A 22,907-nucleotide genomic window follows, 5' to 3' on the forward strand; every position below is an offset into this window, starting at 1 on the left:
TGCTACTAGGACATCTCATAAATTCTGTGAGGATTTTCATACTTTTGAATTTAATAGTTAAAAGGAAAGTCTTATGGAATGAAATAATGTTTATGCATTATAAATTATTCGGAATAAATCTAAGTATAATTCTGTACAAAACAAGAATTCAACGTAGAAAAATTAAATTCTATTATCATATATATATTATCTTATATTATAGAAGCCTTGAAATAACGCTACCAGACCCTTCAAAAAATTTGCGCAATATAACTATCCACTTTTCCATTTCAGAGATTATAAATGATACAATGATTAATAAACCAAGTAACGTAAGCACATTTCCAAATCCTAATAATAAAGTCTCCATCACGATATCTAGTCAAACAAAAATTCACATTCCTTTGGAATCAAAATCTCGAGAATGCGTTTTTCTTACATCCACTGTGGATTTGGTAAAAGAAAAGTTTTACAACATTTGAGTGACAACAAATTTTGCACTGATACAGAACGTCAACAAGCATCCATTGAAGACAAAACAGCGGCAATTTGGTTGGCATTTGATCAATGCCGTAGATTCATTATGGGTTATCCTAACGTAATAGTTGAAACACTTTACCTTAATAGGAACATTTTATTACAATAACCTTACCAAGCTATACAACACACACTTTGAAACTTAAAGAGAAATCACTCACGTGTGTTTTACAATCAAACACTGCCCCGGCATATTGCATAAGAGGACTGATTCTATCTCTTACAATCCAGTCTTCGCAATGAATAGATTTACATCTCTAATCTTCACATAACTTTCCTCATGAATGCCATAATGAAGTTAGAAACTACGTGAATTATGACAGATATAGTGATCATGATACAATACTGTCAAGCTGATTACATACGCGCATCAGGCTGAAAGGGTACGTGTTATTAAACCCTGATCCACACGATACAACTACGATTTATATCTAAACATTCTTTTAGTTAACCGGAACTCTGGGGGGGTATTCCATCAACCCAGTACTGACAAGAGGCAAGCATTGACTGATGCGAGTCGTGATCAAATCTTTCAGCTGAAAAGGACTACTCTATTTACACTCAACCTACTAAGGCGTGGTTTACATGAAAACCACGGCTAACGACACAGTGTATGCATGCATTCAGAAACAATTTCAAAATCGATTGCCTAGTACGTACAAGCGGTTCCAAAAGTCAGCTGAAAGAACCACTTTCATTTCCCCTGTCTGTAGGTTAATCTTTCATCCAGATAATGATAGACTTCTTTTTTTTTTTTACATCGGACACATTGCAGGACCTCATGTGTGCGGATATTTATTGGCTTGATTATTCTGTACATTTGAAGCCAGGTCATGCCATCACCTCTAAACTAATATCCATTTGTCTGAAACTATTCTACACACATCGAACAAGAAGAATTAAGCACCGATACTGACTCACTTTTAAATTCAAACATATCTTACCATTATATAAAAGCTTAATTAGTGTAGCACAAACAGTCTTCATTGGAATGCCTTCAATCTAATGACGAAACAAAGCTTGTTGTAAAATAGCAAACAGGGTAGTTCATGACAACGTAGGTTTTCAGGTCTTGTTGAATAATGAAAGTCTCATGCGAATTATACTGCAACTAGAAGGTCGCCCGGCATTGTCCGGTCGTAAAATACGCTTACATATAATATTTTGATTAATGCAGTTTAGCTTGCGATTTACTTTTCCTTTGACGCTAATGGCTGAGCTTTAAACATGTTTGCTGCAAGGCTAAAAGTTAAACATGAACCAATAGCTATTACGTTACACATGCATACTCGTAATGCCGTCGTTCGATCTCCACCTGGCAAATTCTATCTTTTTAATTTTCATACTTTTGCACCGATTTTCCCTAGCTAAAACCCAAATATAAAGTTTCGCAAGAGTTCGAATATCCTATATATTAAATTTCATGCTTGTAGACTAAAAATCGACAGGAGTTTGGGAGGCAATTTTTTTGAACAAACATATATACGCACACATAAATATACATAGAAGGAGGTTTGTTTACTATAACCTTTTTACACAAGCAATACGCAAGTATAAATCATGTAGAATATCTGCATGAATATAGTTACACGAAATAGTAAACTAAAGACGATCAACCCACAAGAAAACCGAAAAAATCTAATAGGGAATTAATTAAAATGAATGTTTAAAAGAATATGCAATTAGCTAGATCTTTTGAATATGAATGCAATTCCACGACCCATATATAAGAAAGTTGTATTTTCTTTTTAAATGAATAGAAAAATGTTTTTTAATATGAATATCAATACCCAAAAATCAAACAAATTTATAGGAGTATAGAAGATAACGCGACTTCGCTATCAAGGCGTTGGTCTATCTCCGGTACAATTCTTGTTTCATTGCCGACTTCGTATCTCTATATTATCTTAACCTTCAAAATGGATAGATGCAGGTAGAAACTATAAAATGAACTCATATCAACACACTGCAATTACGCAGCACATACGCGATAAAACTCCTAAACAATCCTCGATGGGATAAATCGTACCTAGTTTTTGACACTTCCTTTGACACTTGATACGTCATTATCGTATCAAAATTGTTGAGACAGGCAAAATCACTTTGCGTAATCGTATATATATATATCATTATACTTGCGATACATGTAATTCCGGTACTCATTTTCAATACTTTGTTTCTTAAACTTTGGGAAGCCCATAGACCTAATACACCAGTGCAACAAGCCAGGCACATAACATCAACAAGTACTGCTAAACCAATGCCAAACGCTCTGCCTCGACGCTGTATTGGTAATAGAAACTAGCCCAGGAGGAACTCCTTTCCCCTAGAGATTATTACGCTTGCATACCGGAGGGGGAAAGCGACATGAAACGAAATGGCACTTACAGCATAAGGACCCTAACTAGCGTCAATTTGACAGAAAACTCTATTGAACTAACCAATATTTATGCAATGAAATGTCTATTCAGGAACTAGCAACCAATCATAAATCAGAAAATCAATTTGCTTATCTGATCATAATAGAACCACATAATGAAATAGTATAAATCGGCATTTTGTTAAGTAGTCCTCAACTGTCCATACAGTTGTACACTGAGAACCAAATCATGTAAACTGTTATTTTTTCATTCAATTTATACTTAAGCACTTTTGTTTTATATTTTGTAGGAAAAAATTAGAAATACAAATTTGGGAAATTTTGAACCAATAATTATGTAACTGAAACTAAATCATACTAAAGCAACCGTGGCTATGTAACTAACAGCTGTTTCATGAGATTAGTGGCAATGCTTTATAGTATAATGTATACTACAGCGGATTCAATAAAATGAAATACAAGAAATACCGTTAGACAAAATTATTTTCGATAACTACAAAACTAAGAAATATTAATAAAGTTCTCAATATATACAAATACGACGAGCCATTTATCGGGCGATGTTCTTAAGGTTTAAAAATGTTATAGGCATGTTTTGGATTTGTATGAATCAGTGGTCAGTTTGAAAGTAAATAGGGAAATGATAAAATATCTTTAATCTCATTTTATGCACCTATTAAACTATTGCTTCTACACAATCGTTGTAAATTGCCCGGAATAATGTGAACATTTGGTAAAATAATTTGAAAGTAACTTCATTATGACATTTGATCACGTTTAGTATGGTTGGAGCTCAAAGGAGCCTATCCTATTTAAATGTACGTAACGATAATAATGAAAGTAAAAGGGAGAAAACATGTAATTTTAATTCACTCTCTTTTACGATTAATCAAGCATAAATTTGAATCGAATCCTATAAAGTCTTTACGCCAATTTAATTTAAACAGAACGGTTCCATTTCACGAAGTGTATCGCAGAACAGAGGATATATAAAACGCTGTGATTTGCTTTCAAATTGAATAATAACTTTACGGCAGATCAATATGGAACTTATTTATCAGATAACGAAACCGGAAAATTGCCGATTTGATGGTGTATACGATTTGGGTGAGTATACGATCAACGTTGCGGAACATAGAACCAGTGACCCGAGTTTTGATTTCGGTTACAATCGTTAATGTGCAGTTCAGTGGTTTCCAACCTGTTGGGCGTAATATCACACGTCAACATAAAAATTACTATGCCATATTCAGGCTTTATAAAATATTCTAAAAAATTAAACCCTTCAAACACGTCATACGTCAAAAAACGACACCGTTCCCCGTGATTGAATATCCGATCAACATATATTATTCTGAATCAATATTATTATTGCAATATATTATATTGAATATTGCCAAACAGATTTCGCTTATATTACGCATTTCATATTAATTTTGACTAAATTGTATTGCTACAAAGTTTATTGTCAGATTATTGAATTACACAATGTCGAGTCTAGTTTTTACTTAGAATGGTGACTAGTTTTTTTATACTGCATAGTCACCACTTATCAAGGGTAAAGAGCATTCGAGAACAAGGAGCAACAAAGTTGAAAATCTCTACATACTTCAAACAAGAACTGACACATTAAAGCAGCAATTTATTCTCTGTTATCAGAAACATCTCCGCATAAAATGATAGAAATTGAAGGAAGGATTTATTTGTGAAAACTAAATGCTATAAACAACAATCAAGAGTCCTGATTTTCCCAGGGTTTAGGTTCATCTATTACGTCTCTCACTCTAAAACCTGTTACAAGCAACATTTAAACTCATGAACTTTATTAGGCGTGAGGGGTAGAACTCACCTTCTAGCACAGAGTACATGTGTAGATGCAATAAATAAATAAATAAATAAAATTGGTTCCACAAAGTTAATAGCTGTTGATTGTTGGCTGATAGGTTAACCGTTGACGGATGGTTTATGTCGATACCGTGCATAGGTTTCATATACGATAGATCTCTAGATTATTATTATTGTTTGAAAACATACGTTGCAAACAAATGGCCAATAAGCGATAGTTTCTATTTAACTCATAGATGGAACTCAGAGATAAGTAATACAACTCAAGCTCATTAAATGTCTTTTCATAGCAAATATAGTGTAATATAATAGCTTTTAAAGTTCCAAAAAATATAGCGTAATATAATAGCTTTTAAAGTTCCAAAATATATAGTGTAATATAATAGCTTTTAAAGTTCCAAAATATATAGTGTAATATAATAGCTTTTAAAGTTCCAAAAAATATAGCGTAATATAATAGCTTTTAAAGTTCCAAAAAATATAGTGTAATATAATAGCTTTTAAAGTTCCAAAAAATATAGTGTAATATAATAGCTTTTAAAGTTCCAAAAATCAAGTCTCTTCAGTTGATAATTTATTACTAGGGTTATGACAACAGCGTATTTTTTCATTGTTTTGACTCCCGAGTATATATCCGACACAGACACAATTAATCAACCGAGAACCACATCACTCTATAAAAAACATATAAGATATCAACGGATACACAGCCGAGAGTCAAAACAATGAAAAGAATATGCTGTTGTCATAGCCATATTTATTACGTTTCAAAAGGAAAATTATTACAATAGTGTTTCGTTTGCAACTAACAAGTCAACTAAATCATGTCTTTGTCGCATCTTTAGTGGCTTACTCATCAGACATATTCCTTAAAAACATAGGAAAAACATTTTGTAAAATTTACATAGTTCACTCACCGACACTCACCGCCAATATTCTTTTCGTTATAAAGATAATCTTCTTACTTGTAGACAGTAGAAAAACCGTTGATTAACTTAGTTTTAGTATGCTAACAGAAGTAACGGCTAATTTCACAAAGAGTTTTAGGTAAAGTTGTTTATATTTTCGAAGAAAATCGAAATCGAAATGTACATTTTTACTAAATAGTTGGCCAACATCTTTTTGCTAAATTTTACTTTTGAAGTCACGTTTTGTCACTAAAATTATGGTTATACGAAAATCCTGACGGAAGTGTGCTACGACAGTGATTCTTAAGGTGAGGAGGTACAGAGGCATGAAACTATGCGTTTCAATGAAATAAAAAAATGTTTTTATAACAGGGTTCTAATGATTATATATTTATGAACAGTTATCTTTTATGTGAAACATGGTGCTCAACCAAATCGACACATTTTGTCTTAATACCGATTTTTACATTTAACTCATAATTTTAAATTAAAGATTTTTTATAGCAGACAATCTAGTATTTAATAAAATACATTTGATAAAATACATTGTACAAATCTTTGTTATATATATATATATATATATATATATATATATATATATATATATATATAAATTGCCTCTTACATCATCTTTGCATAAATCTTTTTTCTTAAATGTTTTGAATATTTATTTGTTTCGTTTATTTTTAACTTTCTAGTTTCATAAATAAAAAATGTATTTATTATAAATCTCCGAAATTTTCCAAACAACAGTTTTTTTTAAATATGAAAAATAAAACATCCTTTCAAATAAAACTATACAAATAAAAACCGTTAAAAAATAAGGAATATATTTGAAAGTTAAAAAGAAATTAAATGTTTTTCGAATCCTACTTGTCTGCTATGGACGTTGCTAGCGTTTCACTACACTATCGTTATTTCTATGAATAGTGTTCAACTGAATTTACATCTCTGATTTTCTTTGTAATACTTCCAGAAGAAGAACTTGTTTTCTTATCACAACTGTAAATAAGTTGTCTTTTTAACCTACGTTCATCTAGTGTCAAGCGGATTTCCATGAACAGAATTGTTTTAATATAAAAATCTCCCTGTTTGTGGAACAAATTTCTGCGAATTTACGCGGCCATCTTGAACTACAGTGCCAACAGAGATTTTCAATAAATCTTTTCTAATCAAACTTTGTTCATTTCATTCATCATGTGCAATCCTCTCATAATATTCGTCATTCGACTGACAATTCATCCACTTAATAAAACTTTATCTTCGACTGGATTCTTGATAAGCGGTGACACATTTGTAAAAAATGTTTGAAACATTCAAATTATGCTTTATTCGTGTGTTTATTTTCGTAAACCAAAAATAAGTTGTTGCCAAAATAAATAAAATACAGACATTAATCTCTCGCCCCCTTTGTACGATCTGAACTGGTTGACGGCGCTTGTCGAGAGAAAAATTATCACTGATTGTTACAGTAAGGTTTCTCAAAGAGAATCGGTAATCATTGTCAGACATGATGAAAAACGAGGGATTTGTTTATGAAATCCGTCTTCATCCTTTTTTCCCTTCCTTTTTCTGTCGCTTTTGTTATTATTTCTGTTTAATTTAAATGGACAATAAAAACAAATAAAAATAACTTTTCTTAACTGTCACTATGATATATGCCACATAAAGAAAAAAAGGTGTTCGAATCTTGAAGGATGAGATCGGATATTACAGCAAATTGTAGAGATTCTTTTTAGTTACGGAGAAAGCAGATTTTCTATAAAAGACGGCGAATTTGGACTTTATTCTTCAGTTCCCAAATTGACGCTGAAGAGTTAAGAAGCTGAACGGCTTAATTAGACAGTGTTCAGTTCGTCACCCGCCTTGTAAGTATTTACAAACCCTTGACTATAAAGATTCTTTTAACATTATTGCTATATATATTAACATTATATTATTAATATTAGTATTATTATAAAAGCGAGGAGGTTTGTTTGAACATTACATGTACATTTCATTTTTCATTGTTTTTTTTTTTAGAATTTTGTATAAACTGTTGTATATTTATTTTTGTAAGTTATTAACTATCGATTTTACATTTTTCCTAATACATCCGTTGGTGGCATAATCTGTAAGGCGCATCACTAATCGGCAAATTTCTGATATTCTGACTTTATTAAATCAAGTTTTTCTTTTTCTTAAAATTAAATAGACTCATAGATTTACTAATAGCACATTTTACAATGTTATCAGCTCAGTGATTGAGAAAGATCAAACAAGAATTTAAGTAAAGGCATGTTGTAAGTTGCTTGGAGAATATGGATGTGAAATCTTCAATAATAGTAATAATAATATAGGTTAAAATAAAATAAAATATAATAGCAAGCTCATAAAAACTTAGTGAAGTGGTTCTTTATACTGAATTGTATGTCCGCACTCACCCTTAGTATAGGTATACAAATTTGCTTGCTAAGTGAACTTAGGCATTTCTAATTAATATTTTTAAGAATTTATATAAATGCTTGAGATTTTGCTATAGATTATATTGCGTAAAAATCCGTGGTAAAAAAAATGTGAGTGTAAATTTAATCGTTACTATGAACTTGTTAAAACATAGACATATTTAGTATACCTTAAAAAGATGTGCATTTCATATATATATATATATATATATATATATATATATATATATATATATATATATATATACACTAGCAGGGAGATCCGACGTTGCCCGGGATTGGATGAAGATTAAGAAGTGTTCCACACGTTTAATACTTTTACTGTCATGGAAAATTGGCGAAACCACCCATTCTTCAATCAAATCGATTGATTGTCTGCTCTAGTTGGGGTCGGTCTGTGGTGCATCGGAAGAAAGTTTCACATGGCACCCCGCAGTGACTTACTACAATACATTGTAGTGTACATTACACTGCAGAAAACTTACTGTTGATTTGATAAAACTTTCTTTATATAATGCATTACATTAAAGTTTAAAATGCAAAAGTCAAGTATCATGGTTCAATTGTGCTCCGAACAGAAACATTAATTTCGAAAACACTAATGTTTTATCAAAGAACCTACTGTTGGTTTTATATGCCCGACCCTGCGGCTTTTGCGGTGATAAAAATTATCTAATGCATTTGTGATGTTAGGTTGATCGAAATCGGTCTGTGCTTTCTTTAATCAGACTTTTTCGATTATAAACTCTCGATATTTATCGAGTCATTATGATACAAAACCTACCTAAGTACACTCCCATACATATTATATACATATCAGCAAACTTATCCACAAACAGGCAATGGGCCTTATACCCCATATATATATATATATATATATATATATATATATATATATATATAATTATAAAAATCAAATGACCTTGTAAAGGGTGTTGTAACTCAACATCCAGTTTACAACTCTCGGATGTGCATGCGTGCATAAACAAATAATTAACGCGACAATAAAACGTATTGTTTTACTGTGTACGTTTTCAGCATCCCCATTGTATATTTTCGCGTTTAAATTAAAAGATATATTAAAATTTGAATTTAACTTTAAGTATTATGCTATCTGTACAATTCACATTCACCTTTAAAACCACTTATAATTCAATGACTGTAAGTTTTTTTTAAATAAACAATTCTAAATAAAACGACTGATAGAAATCTATCTCTATTCTTTTTTTCATTTTAATATACCTTCATAGAAATGTTTCTGTTATGTCACGTATTTTCTTTACGTCACAAGTATCACGCTCATACATTAAGTCCATAGCTAATATAACATACTGACCCAACGGGTCATGGGTAGTCTAGTATATATATATATATATATATATATATATATATATATATATATATATATATATATATATATATATATATATACTCGCAGGACGACCCGATGTTACCCGAGATTGAATGAAATTCGATAAATGTTCCACTTCGAAATCGCCTATTATTCAATCAAATCAATATATTCTATTTTAAAATTGAATTCATGTAAGATTATAAACGAATTATTAAAAATATCATGGTTTTGTGTATCACATGTTGTAGAATAATATTGCGATCTTTGATTAATTTGGGATTATAAAATCAAATCATAAATAAGAATGCTTTAATACTACCAGAAATAATTAAGCATAAGAAAATAGTTACATTCTTTTCTCTGTTTAGAAACTAAGTATTTTTTGTTCTAAATTATATTTCAAGAAGTAGATATTTGCACATATTATTGTCAATGCAGGTGATTACGTCCCCTCTATTTAGAATTTCTAGTAAGACATATCCGGGCATTTTTTTTTTGTTCTTGAACTGATTGCGAAATCACTCCAAATTTTCTGAATTGAAATCAAAATCAATGAATAAAATCGATGTGCCGATGAGGAAAATCGTAAAAGTTATTCAAGCTTTACACTGATGGTAATAAATAACATTATTTTTAAACCGTACCTATATGTATATATGTATATATATATGGATATGCATTGTTAAGTACTGAATTTCGAAATGTGATAATAATTAAAATGTTAATTACATATGCCATGAATTTCATTATTTATCGAATTATAAAGGTTTGGTTTAACATAATCTGTTAATAATCATTGTTAGCTGTAATATTTAATATTTATAGAATTATAATTTGTTTATAAATATATTTATATTATCTGAACTACTGAAAATCATTTATAAACATACACACACACACACACACACATATATATATATATATATATTAGCATTAATATATAAACGTCAACAAATCAACAAATGTAGCGATTTTCATGAATTCATTATATCGCATACATGATTATAATATACAGATTATTAAAAAAATGTGCAGAAGACGTTCATTTCTGAAACTTTGTTTTCTACATTTTCTGAGGATTACATGATAATACTTTATTAGAGTTCTTGTTCTACACTAATGGGCGACTATAAAAAACCTTTGTGCTATAAAACTCGATAAGGGATATATTATAAACAGTTTTGGATCAGGCTAACGTCTTGGGGTCATTCCTGCCTACTTGCATGTTCCTAGATGTAGGAAATATTAACGGCCTCGCAGGCATACACATGAACATTATGTAAGTAATAACTTATCAGATTAGACCGAACATTTTTATATAAACCTAACAAAATAAAGGTCATGACCGATATCATAGACCAAATCAATGTCATAATCTTAGCTAGTTAAGATTGTTTCTTATATTTGCTCTCAAAAATACAAAATCCCTGATTATTATGATTATTATTACCCGTTTCATATATCTTTAAATCATCGAAGAATAGTGATCATAATCAATCCTATGGCCCCAGGTAATCGGATATCAGAATATTTCAGAAAAAAACCCACAAACATCAACTACTATGAAGAAATAGAGATTATGTGATTAAAGTTTTGTGTTTGTTTCACCTTTGTTTAGAAACAATTTAGAGTTACACAGTTATATAATTTGTATCTTACTCATATAAAGTTCATTTAATAAGGCGTAAAATATCTTAAGGATATATATATATATATATATATATATATATATATATATATATATATATATATATATATACATACACAGGCTGACCCCCCAAAACGGGCCCAAACTCTAATTAGGCCCCGTTTCTTAATGTTTTGTCCGAATGGAATGAAACTTTGGTCATAACTTGTTTATTATATTCAAAGCATCACATCAAAACACTAGGGTCTTTGGCCTTTTTTTCTCCGTTGACTGTAAAATGCTCAAAAAACAATTGAATGTCCTCCGTTTTTTTTTGGGTCACCCTGTATATATATAAATATATATATATATATATATATATATATATATATATATATATATATATATATATATAACTCATTTATTGTGAGATATAGATGAGACTGTAACGCAACCAAGGACACATACGCATATTGAGGCGCCGAGTTAATCTGGCGTCAGCGTTCAGTCGTGGCCTGAGCTTGACATCAATTAATGAAATACATGCATGTATGTATGTATATATATATATATATACATATATATATATATATATATATATATATATATATATATATATATATATATATAGTAAGTTATAAAATATATATGGCGATTAAGCTACACAGAGTATTCCGCGTTTCATTCTCGCTAGGATTCATAAGGCTTATGCAGATAGATCGAAAGAAAAGAAAGAGAACAAGAAAGAGAACGGACGTGTGGCCGATTTTATTGCACGTCAACATTTTCTCTGAGGGAAAATCAAAACTACAAACTGCAATAGGAAATTATAACTGACTACTAAAGAGGAGAAGAAAAAGACGCGTGGCGATTTGGAAGGTGTGCTTTACAAGCACAGGAGTTTCCTCCTTATACGTCGCAAACAAACCGGCAGACCAGCTAGTCCTAGAGAGAATTACTGCAGCACAACAGCTGATTAGAGCTAAAAACAAATAGCTCCTATCTGACAGTAAAGAGAATGAAAGGGAGAACATATTGTGTCGTGTAATAAATACATGTCGGCAACTTGCGTGTGAAACCGAACGAAATAAATAAACTCTTCTGTTTTTTCTTCTGTCCTAAATTTACGCTTTCTTGACGTTTTTCTTTCTTTTTTTCACGCTGTTTGCTTGTGTGTTTCTCTCTCTATTTCGTTGACAGTCTTTATCTCCTCTTATCTTACTCTGTCGTTTTCAAAGAAAATTTCGTTTTTGTTTCTCAGTTATTATCTCGCTATTGCTATGATTGTTCCTCTTCCATTACCCTCTTTTTCTCTATAATAGCGCAAATTATGGTGTGTTTTAAAATAGTTGCAGAAAAGCGCATGGCGATATAGTCGATCGTCATGTACAAATATTTTGCTATAATAAGTTATAAGTAATTATATATATATATATATATATATATATATATATATATATATATATAATTACTTATAACTTCAAATTTAAGCTAAATTTAATGTAACTGTTTAAACAACCTATATCTCATTTGATTGGCCTTTTATTCTTCTATAATTTTACCTGTGCATATTTGACTTTTAATTGAAATATTCTAATGTTCACGTCAATTTAAAAAAATAACTTTTAATTGAGGAGGCAAAAAGAATATCCGCACAATGGAAAATTGTTATTTAAATGTAACTTTAGGACATTAATGCAACACAAATACAACATGTACACAATGAACTAGATAATATTTAGTAGCATAGCCCTGCAATTTGACAGCCTGAAATCTTTTGGGAATTCCTTGAATTAGACTGCAGCAATACGTCGGGGACAGAGCATCCCAATTTTATTTTATTCTTGTCCAAAGTTCTTCCAAATTTGAAATTTCATCATTGCGTAGCTGTTGCTTGATGTAATGTCATACGTTTTCGATAGGATTGAGGACTGGAGATTGTGCAGGCCAATCCAAACACGGAATATCATGCTCTTCCAGGAACCTCTTGACTTTGCCAGCCGTGTGAATGGAAGCATTATCCTGCATGAAGATGGGATTATCATCCAAATTCCGACCAAAGTAGGGTAGAAAATGCTCAGTCAAGATATTAATGTACTTGGTCGAATCAATTCGACCTTGCAAGTGGACTATAAGCCCTGGACTATTGGTACTAATAATGCCCCACCACAAAACTGAACCTCCACCCCCTTGCAACGTTGAAACTGAGCACCTCGGATTAAATTCTTTGTCTTTCCTCCGACGGAAATACTGTCTACCATAACTGCCTAGCCTATTGAACTTGCTTTCGTCGCCAAAAAGTACTTTTAACCAATGTGGAAAGTCATGATCTTCATTGCATCTGATGAAGTCTAGACGGCGCTTTCTGTTCTTTACAGAAATCATTGGCTTGCGTCTTGCCACATATCATCGCAAATTAAATTCCTTTAATCTCTTCTTAACAGTAGAAAGACAGCACTTTTTAACAAGATTGCACTGTTGTTGGATTTGAGGAGCCGTTTCAAATCTGTTTCTTGCGCTGCGGATCTTGATAGCATTGTCTTCCCTGTTAGAAGTAACTCTAGTGCGAACAGATTTAGGGGCATCACGGACACTGCCGGTGTTTTGGTGCGTTTACACAGTCTTTCGTACCGTTTTCTCATCACATTTAATCTGCGACCGATTTATCGATTGGATAAAACAGAAAAGTGGAGATTAATGAGCTCCTGACGATCACTAAGAGAAAGTCGTGGCATATGGATTAAATGTTACGTTGTATAACCTGAAACAACAACAATTACAATTAGAGATGCTTTGTTCCCTGTTAGTGGATATATTACACTGATTTAGAGGGGATAATTTAAGCTGGTTTTAAGCGAATTTGTTGCTGCGGACTTTCTTTTTGCCCCTCAATTAGAAGTTATTTTTTTAAATTGACGTGACCACTAGAATATGTCAATTAAAAGTCAAATATGAACAGTTAAAGTTATAGAGGAATAAAAAGCGAATCAAATAACATAAACATTGTTTTAACAGTTACATTAAATTTAGCTTAAATTTGCAATTTTCGAAAAACTTACAAGTGCGGACTTTCTTTTTGCCGGCACTATATATATATATGCATATATATATATATATATATATATATATATTAATAGTTAAAATATTATACAACATGTATAGCGTTCAGGTAAGCCGAATAAACGTGCATAATCTTAAGAAATAAAAAAATTAATATGTTCATAAGTAAATGCTTGAAGATAGAAAATGGTTGCACCTGGCCATCATGTACAAACAGTTTCAACGTCAGAAAAGCAAATATGAATTTTTCAAAGTATTCTTCGCATGAAAAAGGTTCATTCAAAACAAATGAAACCAATGTATGTCATTCAATGGGATCGCTAGTTTTACAGCATCAGTTTTATAGATAAATGTATTCACACGATTAGATTGTTATAAGGCATACACATATGCATACACACCTATATAGAATTTATATAGAAATAGAAGAAGAAAGGGATCATGTTATAAATGTTTATTTTCTTGTATATATATATATATTTATCAAAACACGTCTAGAATAATAACATTCATAAATATTAACTTGTTGACGTATTCAAGTTCACGCAAAAAACTCTAGCGAAAACTTACGAAACAATGTGTTCAATACAAATTTGAAACATTTTCGAAAAGTAAATAAAAGTGTTATACCTTGATCACTAATTGATGTATTCACAAAATTAAATGTACCGCTCCTAGAGTTTTTTTTCTGGATTAGTATGACCCACTAAAATGTTGCTCTGAGACTATACCGTAGTCTCCATTCGACCATGGGGCGGATGGCTTTGAAGATATTCTGCGTGAAACGTCCGAAAACGTTTTTGACTTATCCGTGTTGTTGCAATCGGCTTATCCGTACAAGCTGTGCATTTGCTGTCTTTCTCAACTGCACCAAACACATAAAATAGTCCATGCAACCTGACGTTTTGTTGAGCAGATATTCAGAATTGTGAAGTCGCGTACAAATTTTAAGAAACAACTTCTGGGTGTTTCCGGAGGTGTAATACGGACCTAAGTACGGTTGCTGACAATCCTAAGACAACCGTTTCTATCTAGCGCTTCACAAGAGTAACAGAAACGCAACGTGACCATCTTGGATACTTTCGAAGATATGAATCAGAATGAGGTGGCTGTCGAAGGTAAAGAGTCTCCCTGACTTCGTGTGCCCTGCGTGTAATGTAAGAACCGGGCCATCCCCCCTTCCACTAGAGGAAAGTAACCCGGTAATCTGTTCCAACTATTTTTAATTATATTTAAATTCTGAAAGTTATTTCAATGAATAAAAAGTACAAAATACGGCAGTTAGATACGACATTCCATACGTCACCCGGACAAAACTTCTACTACAGTTCTACTATTAACAAAGAATCCATTGTTCTCCTTTGCATCGAAGTCAGATGACATAGCTGATTACCGATACGAACAATCTCCTATCTTTTTTCAAGTGGAAGAATAAGATTCTCTTCCCGCGTTTTATCGGTTTTGTTTACTCAATTTCCTTTCTTATTTTTGAAATTCAATAGATTAAATGTCAAGTTTTGACATTATATATGCAAAGAAATTGATAAAATAATTATTTTTGTAACAAAAAAAGAAGAGTTAATACTCGATAATTATTAAACTAAAAGAAACAGATAACTTATATAAAACCAAATAGAATTGAATTCTTTACTAAATGCACGCAGTTTTACGTACGGAAACGATTCGTAAGATTTTCTTAACCGGTAAACTGTTTTCCACATATTTGAATTAGACAGGTTCGGCTGAGAATTTCATTCAAGTGCGTTTTTTTTAAATTATGTGTTGTTTTCTGTCTCATTAGTTCTGTACTTTTACCATGATATGCTCAAGTTTTTGTGTTATGGCGACATTTTTAAAAGTAAATTTAACGCCCCGTAAAGTTTCGTTTATATGCACCGTTCGAAATTTTGAGTAGCGTGTGAGAATATTTAAATTAAATTTACGTGGCAGAATCCCTACTGCTAAAACTTCTGAACATATTTATCTGCTCGTCACACTAAAGTAAGTTAAAGCTTATAGTGATGAATCCATACTCCTTCCCAGAAAGGGGGTAAACAATTTGTTATAGTTGACCATTTCGACATTAACTGGTGTGGGAGTTTGAGACAATCAGTAAAAAAATCTAAAATCTTTCAGTAGGAGGAAGTAATGCTTGCTAGTTTTACCTCCTCGTATAAAATCACACTACAATCACATGGCGAGAAATCCCGTTGGAAATACAGGTATTTTTAATAAAATAAAGATTTATTGGTCAATCGAAATAGAAATCTGAAATTAACTTTGAATAAATAACAAAAATTCGAAGGCGGCGTAGAAATCGCTTTTAATTATTCTAATGATATATAATTTGCTATGAATTCACTGAATGGCCATTTTCAACAGGGTTTGCTATTCTTATCATTCTCTCTTACTTTTTAACAACTCGCTCTTATTTTGTGCGGCTTCTGTTATTCTCACCTCCGTAATTCTATGTTTGTTAACAGCCACAATTAATAAAGAAAGGGAAGTATAAAATATTTTAAAAGTGGATTATATAAATAGAGAATATAAACAAAATCAATAGTACTATTAAACAGTTTTAAATAAAATGAAGAGAAATAGAAAGAGAGAAAGAGAGTGAAAAAAGAGAGGAAAAAGAGAGGAAAAAGAGAGATCGCTTTGGAAATTTATCTTTTTGTTTACTTCTATTTAACTCTAATTTTCTTTATTCAAAACAATTTTACTGAATATTCATTGACGACAGAATAATAATTATTAAAAAATAGAATTATATATATATATATATATATATATATGTATGTATGTATGTATAGATATATTTCAAGTTGAGAATATTCAAAAGATAATAAGCATTGAATTTCAGTAAGGTTTGTTAATAGTGCTTAATCAAAGAGAGAAAATTTATATTTTTTTAATTTCTTTATTATTTTCATTTACATTTTCATTTCATTTAAATAAAGAAAAGAAAATTTATATATATATATATATATATATATATATATATATATATATATATATATATACACACTCTCTCATAAACACACACACACACACACACACACACACACACACACACACACATATATTGCTCACATCTAATCTAATGCTGTGTAAACGTAACATAAACACTCTCTATTCTCTTCAATTGAATTTTGAAAAAGTTCAATAAAAACTATTATCTAGAAAAAGTAGCGCTTAAGCGATAGCAATCCGAACGATAATGTTTTTTTTTAATTAAAGTGACCTTCATACTCCTAGTCAAATGAAAAATAAGATATGCCCCTTGAGTGTGAAAAGGCAAATTATTGCAGTACGCTAAGAAGGGTTAATTCGTCAACACTATAAGTTTATGTCGCGGTATGTTGTCGGCCTCTTGTATTGTTACCAGTTGCACAGGCGTGCGTAAAAGGGTATGACGGAGTGGGTGAACTGGTATGCGCATGCGTCTACGGGTGAATGTCTCCAGCCAGAGAATGACTCATACTATCGACCCACGTTCTCTCGTTTCCAAGTTACAGAGACGAGAGGCCAGCCAAAATAGAACCCCATTTACATATGCATTAGGTCGCATCATAGCATCAAATATTGGCGTCTGTTGAAAAGACTCCTGTATTCAATACATATCAATGGAAGAACAAGTAGGAACTACACACATATATGCATGCGAGTACGTGTGTTACAACTAGATATATATATATATATATATATATATATATGCAGAAATATAATTTTCTTATTATATATCAATCCTTATATAAGAAGCTGAATGTGATTACAGAGCAATATATAGAATAAATGACAAAAACTTATATTCCAAAATTCATGATGTTGATAATCTTATATTTTATTCCTTTAAATCGGTTAATTTATACAATTCTTGATAGTATCTGTTTCGTAGCGCAAAATCAATCACTTAATTATTATATCAATTAGTGAATCTATTATGGCCTTAAATCAACAGAAGAAATAGCAACACTCAATCCGCCAAAAGGAATAAAAATGTGATTTGACATGGTGAAAATCCGAAAATTGCAAGAGAAGCTGCAGTTACCTTTATATTTTTCCATTACGCCATATTGAATTTTAATCAAACAAAGTCATTAAACCCAACTATCCGTACTAACAATTTAATTAGTTTATGAATCTTCTACCAAAAAGTTCTATTTAATAATTAGTAAATTTATTAATTCTAAGTTATGTATGCATACTTATGAAAATAATATCAACAAAATATGAATTATAAATAATAAATTAATATACATGCCTGTAAATACGAAACTAAACTAAGGAAAAACAACTATTTGTACTAACAATCTCAATCAACCTATGAATCTACTACCAAATTTTTCTATTTAATAATTATTAAATTTATTAATTCTATATTATGTATACATGCTTCTGAAAATAATATCCAAAAAATTATAAACCACCATATATGTTTGTATATAAGAAACTAAACTAAGCTACAGAAAAAGGAAACCAACTATTCGTACTAATAATTTTAATTAGTGTATGAGCCTTCTAACAATTTTTTTTAATTTAATATTAGGTAAATTTATTAATTTTAGTTATGTATACATACCTATGAAAATAATATCAACAAAATTATAAACTATCATACATATTTATATATACGAAACTAAACTAAGTTACAAAAAAAGATTGATTATTTTAATCAGTTCTCGTAACTAAACAATTTATTCGAAATGAAAACTATACATAATTATAATCTATTAGCTATTGCAATTATACACATTAATACATACAATTATAATTTTAATATTATACAATTCAAAAATTTTACATATGTTTTGTTAAGTTTAGAATAATCTGAAAATTCTTTTATATCGTATAATAAAATTAACTTAATACAGTGGAGGCAGAGTTACGTCCCTTGGAACAAATCTTCTGCAATAAACTTTACTTATCTTTATTAATTCTTCACAACGCATATACATCCATATTCAACTAATAATTAATTTTTAATTTTAATATCGTCTTTTATTCAATATTATTTTAAAACAATTAAATCGACTTATATTTTAAATTAATTCACTAATTTTTCCAATACAGAATGTTAGGATTACAGATTATTTCAATCGATAATCATAATTTGTTAAGTTATACTACATAGCCACTAACGTTGAATAGTAAATTAATTAGTTACTTCCATTTACTTTAATTTATTTATTTATTTATATATTTATTCATATTATTATCAATATCAGCACCATTATTATTATTTATATTGAAAGTAATTTTATTAATTTTTACATTTCACAAACTTAACTCAATTCTAAATACGACAATCTAGTTTTAATAAACATTTTACGAACTTGTTCCTTATTTAAGCATAATTTTGTTATCATTGTATATATCCTAATTCTCTAATAAGTATGATTCAGAGTTTTTCATCTGATAACATGTTATTTTAATTATAATTAAATAAATGTATATTTAAGTTAAACTAATTCTAATTTGAATTCAAGTTAATAAGATTTATAAATATTGTTTAGACCTAAAAATTATAGGCTGTATTCAACCCTCTCATATGAACTTTAATTACATTCTATTAATTATTTATTTAATTTTTTAATTAAAATTTAACTAATATTTCTGAAATGAAGTTATGGACGTTAATTTAATGAGCATATATATATATTAAAATATATAGGTTGTTTTAGTAGATTTACAATAGATATATCTTATTATAACTATGACATTGATTTTTACATTCATTCTTACAATTAAGCATTTGGCTTATACATTTGGAACCCCTTATCAATCAATTGTTAATCAGTTGTTGCATCATATACATCTTATTTGTAGTTCAATATTTGGAGTCTGACTACTGTAAATACATTTTTAATATTATGATTATTGCCATTTATTTATTTATTAAATTATTTTATTTTTTTTATTTTTACTTTATTTATTTATTTTTACTAATCCATAAATTACCTTACTTAACAAACTCAACTTTACCATCTATAAACATTACCATTAATCTAAGTAATAATATAATGATCCATTTCTATCCCCTATACTAATAATATTTAATTCTTCCTCTACTCTCTTTCATTTTATTTATTTTTGTATTTATTTATTTTATTTTTTATTTATTATTTTTCCATTTTTATTTATTTACTTATTTTATTTATTTTTTATTTATTATTTTTATATTTCCTTATCACTCCACATTAAAATAATATATTATGTATATTATATTAATATACTTACCTTCATTTTTCATATTAAATATTAATTTAGATATATATTGCCATCCTATATGCTATCATTATCGAAATTCACTAGGCCTATATAACAAGTTTATAAAGTTTTATTTATTTTGTTTATTTTCATTAGCTAATTATATTTATATAAAATATTAATCTTCATATAGAAATACTTTGGAGACACTTTGCTTTATGACTATTTTTCTTTACCGTATAATCTTTTTTATATCAAAATAAACAATATGAAAAAAAGTGCCATAATTGTTTCTGTGGCGAGGGCTTTCGATTCGTTCACGAACTATCTTCAGGTGTTGAAGTAAAAGCGCGAAGGAGCGAAAATGACAATTAAACGTGACAATTAAAATATACACTAAATGGGGTTATGAGTTTAAATAAATAGAGTCGATGAAAAGTCGATCAAAATATAGGTCGATATATGTATATATATGCATATATATATATATATATATATATATATATATATATATATATATATATACTAGCATGGGTGCCCGGCGTTGCCCGGGTGTTGGAGGTGTATGCTGAGCAAAAAAAAAAAGGTAATTTTTTATTTTGACCCCTATTATGACCCCTTAACATTTATTGTTTGGGGCTCAACTCAAGTTATTAATTTAGATCCATCAAGTTATTAATTTAGATCCATGTCCAAGGAACCTATTTATAAGAGTTCAAGTGTTTAGACCCAAAATGGTCGGAGGAGTTTGGTAGAGTTCTTAAAGGTCTAATCGTTGAACTTTGACCCCTTAACAGCCAAATTTCTAATCGAGAAACGATCACATCGATCTTCCCAAATCTCAGTACCCTGTATATCAAATTTCGAGTCTGTAGACTGAAAATTAACAGAGTTATTGCGTAGGGAAATGTACACTGATACACACACACAGACTGGCACTTTCACTTTTATAGATATACTAACATGGCGGCCCGGCGTTGCTCGGATGTTTGGAGGTGTATGCTGAACAAAAAAAAAAAAAAAAAAGGGTCAATTTTTTTTAACTTTGACCCCTATTATGACCCCTTAATATGTATTTTTGGGCTAAAATCAAGTTATTAAGTTAGATCTATGTCCAAGAAACTTATATCCAAAATTTCAAGTGTTTAGACTCAAAATTGTCGGAGGAGTTTGGTAGAGTTCTCAAAGGTCAAATCGTTGACCCCTTAACCCCTTAAACACAGACAGACACGTTGACTTTTATATATATATACATATTAGCATTTCAGCCCAGCATCGCCCGGGTGTTTGGATGTGTATGTTGAACAAAAAAAAAAGTGGTAGTAGGAAGGCAGGCTCGAACCCGTACCGCAAAGAAGGAAAAGAACGGATAAAACCTAACGTTTATGCTGATATGATTTTTAAAATTAAGGCTAGACAATCTAAAGAAAAGGTTAACTTTAAAACATATCGAGGAAAAAAGTGACCCCCACCCCTGTAGAAAAGTGCCTAGTTGAAGAGGAAGATATTAATGTTTTTAGCCAATTTTTCGATATTTGTCTTATGAAAGGTTGAACTTTAAAACGATACTAATCTTGGTAAAATCCGTCGCCTCTATTGAAAGTTTAAGGCAGACATGCAAATAGACATACATACATTTATATATTGGTAACTAAACATTTTCGACGCAAACCGATGAAAAAGCTTGCCCTATCTCTGAATACCCTTTATGTAAAATTTCAAATATTTAGACCAGAAATTGTCTGAGTAATTTGGAAGAGACCGCAGAGGTCAATTTTTTTTAACTTTGACCCCTATTATGACCCCTTAAAATGTATTGTTTTGGGCTCAAATCAAGTTATTAAGTTAGATCCATGTCCAAGGAAACTATATCTAAAATTTCAATGCGTAGACCCAAAATTGTCGGAGGAGTTTGGTAGAGTTCTTAAAGATCAAATCGTTGAACTTTGACCCATTAATCGCCAAATTTCTGTCCGAAAACCGATCACATCGATTTTCGCAAATCTCAGTACCCTGTATATCAAATTTCGAGTCTGTAGACTAAAAATTGACAGAGTTATTGCGTAGGGAAATGTACACAGACACACAGACCCGTTCACTTATATATATATATATATATATATATATATATATATATATATATATATATATATATATAATCGTAATTTAAACTGTGCTATTAACTTTTCAAGTTTCGGTAAGAAGTTAGTTTAGTACAGATCTTAGATTCTAAGATAGATCATTGCGACCGCTTCCAACATTTTCCATTGCCATGAAACATACATACATACTAAGATACATATATGTAAACAATATGAATATGCGAATGCAACAACCTATCAATGTAGATATCACGAGATGGTTACAGATTTATGTGAGAAACATAGATAGATTGTTACTGTATACATCATGTTGCCAAAAAAGTTCTTGTGGTTTTTAACTTTTAAATTTAGATGACCATATCTCGGCTCAAACAGAACTTTATTAATAGAAATAATCACCATCAAATTTACACTCGCCAACACAAAACAAGTGTATATTTGCCACTAACGTAAAAATCTTG

General features: G+C 30.3%; 1 protein-coding gene across 1 annotated transcript in view; it reads left to right on the top strand.

Annotated features, from left to right (window-relative positions):
- The first annotated feature begins 7,380 nt into the window (after nucleotides 1-7,380).
- Nucleotides 7,381-22,907, top strand: part of LOC145239853 (con-Ins Im2-like) — a 219,687-nt gene continuing 204,160 nt past the window's right edge. Inside the window, exon 1 of the mRNA XM_080103411.1 lies at nucleotides 7,381-7,517. The gene's annotated coding sequence lies outside the window, so the exon portion shown is untranslated. The remainder of the gene's footprint in view (nucleotides 7,518-22,907) is intronic.

This window comes from Euprymna scolopes, chromosome 19 (assembly GCF_053919585.1).
Source record: "Euprymna scolopes isolate OS-2025 chromosome 19, ASM5391958v1, whole genome shotgun sequence".
NCBI lineage: Eukaryota > Metazoa > Mollusca > Cephalopoda > Sepiida > Sepiolidae > Euprymna > Euprymna scolopes.